The sequence below is a fragment of the Penaeus vannamei genome, chromosome 9 (assembly GCF_042767895.1).
Source record: "Penaeus vannamei isolate JL-2024 chromosome 9, ASM4276789v1, whole genome shotgun sequence".
NCBI classification, from domain to species: Eukaryota; Metazoa; Arthropoda; class Malacostraca; order Decapoda; family Penaeidae; genus Penaeus; species Penaeus vannamei.
Genome location: NC_091557.1, coordinates 35,748,547 through 35,753,546, shown reverse-complemented (window position 1 = coordinate 35,753,546; position 5,000 = coordinate 35,748,547). Strand labels below are relative to the sequence as shown.

General features: G+C 44.0%; 1 protein-coding gene across 8 annotated transcripts in view; it reads right to left on the bottom strand.

Annotated features, from left to right (window-relative positions):
- Positions 1–5,000, bottom strand: part of LOC113806279 (UNC93-like protein MFSD11) — a 49,321-nt gene that overhangs the window by 29,979 nt on the left and 14,342 nt on the right. Inside the window, exon 1 of one of the 8 annotated variants that reach the window (XM_070125661.1) lies at positions 4,161–4,310. The exons of the other annotated variants lie outside the window; for them this stretch is intronic. The gene's annotated coding sequence lies outside the window, so the exon portion shown is untranslated. Of the gene's footprint in view, positions 1–4,160; positions 4,311–5,000 lie in introns of those variants that run through there. 8 annotated transcript variants of the gene reach the window in all.

Below are 5,000 nucleotides of genomic sequence, written 5' to 3'. Positions count from 1 at the left end.
CGCCTGGAGCCCGAGAAGTGCACGTGCTCCGATCCGCCGAATTCCTCAAATTGGCTGCGAGTTTCTTTCAAAATTTCTATTCAGAAATGTCGACTTAGAAAGCGGCACGATCGACCGGGACCGAACTGTCGATCAACTGACGAAAAAGTGTAACTGATAAAAGTAATGGTTTCGCTTTGATCTCAGTTGGTGGCAAATAGAAAATACTATAGAAAAGATACAGAAAAATATCAAGGAATATACAGTTATATGTATCTTGTTCTTTTATCTATCGGGTATTGTTGAACCAAAGGAAATTAATGATAATAATAATAGAATAAACAGCACCACAAAGAGTAACGGCAATGCATGAGACTGATAATAAAGGTAACGACGACAATAATGGTAGTAGTTGCAGCAGTAACTGTGGCATCATTAATAGTAGTAGTCGTAGTCGTATTGTTGTTGTTGGTAGAGGAAAAGATAAATATGAATATTATCATGATAACAGCAATAATAATAATAATAAATAATAATCTGAATAACAACAATAATAACAACAATAACAATAATAATAATCATAATAACAACAATGATAGTAATGAAAATAATAACTGTTAGCGTTATTACTGCTATTACTATCATTATATATTAATATCACTATTATCATTACCATCATCATTATTATCATTATTACCATCATCATCATTACAAATACTATTGCTATTATCATTACCATTATCATCAATATCACTCTAATTTATCATCATAAACACAACTAAAACATCCCAGGAAGACAAGATAATAAAAACAAAAACAAAAGATAGACCAAAATACGGGAAAAATCCCAAGGACACAAACACACACACCAAACTCTTGTAACTCTACACACCACGTACACCAAACCTCATATCAATCATCTCAAAATACACTTCGTACTCATAATCTCACCAACGAAGAGGATGTGTATATCTCACAATAGATGGCAGTGAAGGCCAAGAAAAATATCAGAAATAAACAAAGGTTCTAATTCTAAAGTGTATAGTTCGCTGTAACCAGACATGCACTTCCAGTTTAAACCGCACGTTCCCCTTAGTCCGTATGACGCAGGGGGAGGTGGCGCCACACCTGCCTCTGCTATTGGCTCAAGTGTATAACCCGGAATTAAGGTTGGAAGGGAGGGGAAGTTAGGGTTATGTATGAGAGCTTCCTTAGTCACTACACTGGAATTCAATATACGATATTTAGAGCGAAATAAAGCAACTGATTGCCTTCAACGACTTTCTCAAAGCAATATATACGGTTGAGAGTTAGACAAACACTGTTTATCCTGATGGAAAATCTCAGGTAATTTGGAATAAAATGCCTTACGGGTCGCAAATCACAGGCTTCTGACATTCAACCGAAAGCATACACAAAATCGACGAGCTATTTCTAACAGTAAATGAACCACGCGTCCCAGGCGTACAAACTGTAATAAAATAACCCGTAGCGTCCTAGAAAATCCTAGGCTTTAGAACTCTAGAACAATTCCAGCGGGGAACACGGAAGGGCGAGGGAGCGCAGAAGGGGAACCTTGGGGAAAGGGGAGTCCATTACAACTTTCACTAGCCGAAGAAGCTGGTTCCCTCTTGGGACTCCAACTCCCGCCTCCTGCTTTGCCAACTCACCACCGTCGGTCCCTCCTTTGCCCATCGCCAACGACCCACACTTAGTGCTAACAACAGCCCTTTTTTAAGGGGTGGGGGGATTAACAACGCATTGAAAAAGAAAACCCGCGTGGGTGCCAAGAGATGCGAAAGGAACAGGTGTAGCCCCCAGAGACAGGTGTGACTCCACGCTCTGTATGAACAGGTGCTGCTGCTATGTATACACGGAGGAGCGGAGAACCCTGACCGTGGCGCATTGCAAGGTCAACGTGGCTATCTTGCTGCTTCTGTCGCCGACACCATATCGGCCTGACCTTACTTTCCTTCTTTCTTTTTCTATCATTCTTTCCTACCTTCCTTCCGTTATCACTATTCTCCCATCCCGTCTTCATCCGTAGTTATTCCTCATACTTTCCACACCGTTTGGTCAGAAGAGCATTCAAAGACGACGAATGTAATGGGTGTTAAGAAATTATCTTGGGGTGGATGATTCTACAGAGGAGACAGATTTAGAATCTATATATCATACAAATTTGTGAAATCATCTCTAATTTGATAAATATATGTATCCATATATGTAACTAACACACACACACACACACACACACACACACACACACACACACACACACACACACACACACACAGTGAGTGGGAGAAGGAGAGAAGGAGAGTAGTGAGGGAGGGAGCAAGGAAGGGGGAGGTAGGAAGGAAGGGGGTGGGAAAGAGGGAGAGGGAGGGGGAGGGAAAGTGAGAGAAATAGAGAAGGAAAGAGGGAGGGAGGGAGAGAAGGAGGGGGAGGGGAGAGGAAGGGAGAGAGAGAGGGAGGGAGAGAGAGAGAGAGAGAGATGAAGGAAGGGAGGGAGGAAGGGAGGAAGGGAGGGAGGAAGGGAGGAAGGGAGGAAGGGAGGGAGGGAGGGAGGAAGAGAGAGAAAGAGATAGAGAGAGAGAGGGAGGGAGGGAGGGAGGGAGGGAGGGAGGGAGGGAGGGAGGGAGGGAGGGAGAGAGAGAGAGAGAGAGAAAAGGGAGGGGAGAGAGAGAGAGAGAGAGAGAGAGAGAGAGAGAGAGAGAGAGAGAGAGAGAGAGAGAGAGAGAGAGAGAGAGAGGGAGGGAAAGAGAAAGAGAGAGAGAGGGAGGGAAAGAGAAAGAGAGTGAGAGGAGGGACAGAGAAAGAGAGAGAGAGAATGAAGGAGAGGAAGTAGATAGATAGATAGATAGTGTACTCCTGCCGCCTAGTCCCACCTACCAACGAAGCATTTCAAATAAAATCTGAATCGGGTTTCCAAACTATCATACTTGTTACAAACTAAAAAATTGCGCAGTAAATACTGATCTCTTTTGGACTGACCCAGAAATAATACTACTTTCGATACGTACACAAGCGCTGTGGAAGAACCAGTTTGTTACGTCAATTGCATGGTGCATTCTGACGTCAATACTCTGTTCAGCAATGTACCTTAATTTGCATGGAGCGATAATGCCTCTTTAAACATGGTCTTTTTTTTAAATAATTCAACTCAGTAAGTTTTATACAACATGCGACCCAAAGACTACGAAAAACATCACTGATTCCCACTGATTCCATCTCTCTTGCCCAATTCTTTTCTTCTCTTGTGCCTCCTTGTCGAAACTGAAGTCCTAGCTGGCCGCTCACTTCATCCTGCAGGACAGCATGCACTGACCCCACATAAACGCCGGCTTGATGGGAAGGAGGAGGAGGAGGAGGGAGAGGGAAAATGCAGGAGGAGGAGCAGGAGGAGAAGGAAGAGGTGGTGGAGGAGGAGGAAGAGGAAGAGGAGGAGGAGGAAGAGGAGGAGAAGGAGGAGGTGGAAGAAGAGGGGAAGGAGAAAAAGAAGGAGAATGAGGAGGAGAAAAAGAAGGAGAATGAGGAGGAGCAGGAGAAGGAGAATGAGGAGGAACAGGAGGAGAATGAGGAGGAACAGGAGGAGGATGGGGAGGAGCAGGAGGAGGAGGAGGCACCGAAGAAGAAGAAGGAGAAGGAGAAGAAGAAAGAAAAAAAATCCACCGTCGATCCGAGTGCTCCGCAGACACTATCACCACGCCGGTTCACTTTTCCCTTCACTTTCCCATCGCCATTTGCAAAGTACCAGTCTGGAAAAATCATCCACGCCTGACATTTAAACAAAACAACTTTGCATCCCTTCCCTCTCTACCTGGTTTCTCTCGGCACGGGAGGTCACCCTCTACGTTTTTGTCACATGCGCACGACCTTAGAATCCTTATTATGGAAAACTTGAAAGAAGAAAAAAATATAAATAAATAAAATAAAATAAAATAAAATAATAATATTAATAATAATAATTTATGCACCTCCGACAACGATCTTCATAATCTTTTTGTTCAGATTTCGATGGATTTCGACGCCGGACCGATGAATCGACAACCACAGTTTCCCCGCCGTGGAACAAACGTTTACAAGGATCGGAACAAAATGACTCGTTTTGGCCCACTTTTCCTCGGACTATCTCTATCGCCTACAGTAACAACATATGGCTCGTCGTCTTTTTTTACAGGTGGTTCCGGCGAGACGCGGTGCCGACGACGCACGGCTGCCAAGGAAGAGCACACTTGTGGCTAGGGTTAAGGCTGACACTTGAGTGCGGCCGGTTGGACCTCGCTCTCTCCGGCCTAGGACCTGTAGCGCCGCCACGCCCCGCGCCAAGGACAGCGACTCAGCTTATCCGTCGCTGAGAAAAGCCGAAATTTCGAGTTTTCTAACGGAACCACACAAGGTCAGCTGCTGATTAAAACCGATGAGGATGTCAGCAACGGGTTACCGCAGGTGTACGGTAATATCTACGTATGCCCTGTCGTAATCACAGTAAGCGTGCACTGGGACTATGTACTGAGCACGAACACGAACACTAACAGTACGCCTCGTGTTACTGGTTACGAATACGCTGAAACTGATCTCTCAACATAACCCATACTAGAGCAACGCCACATCATCAATACCCCGTAAAAAAAAAGCCATGAAAGTACAGTGGGTATCTCGGGGTGTCTCGCGTCCTGGGAACTACTACCCCCTACACCATGATTATCCAAACTTGCCAGACCTATGACCTTAACACCACTGCTTCTTACTCGCACGACGCAGCTCGCACTCGTTCGGATGTGAACCAATGGACGACGTAATAACAACGGCGGAAATATGGCGGGTAATAAAATTGCGTTAAACAGATTGTGAGCAAGGCAAATGGGATGATTATCGTTACCAAATAATTCATATGTAAAGAGATAACAATAAAAGAGGAAAAAATTGCAATAATAACTAACAATAACAATTACAACAGCGATAATAACAAAACACTACTACTACTAATAATAAAAAGTAATGAATAATAATAATAA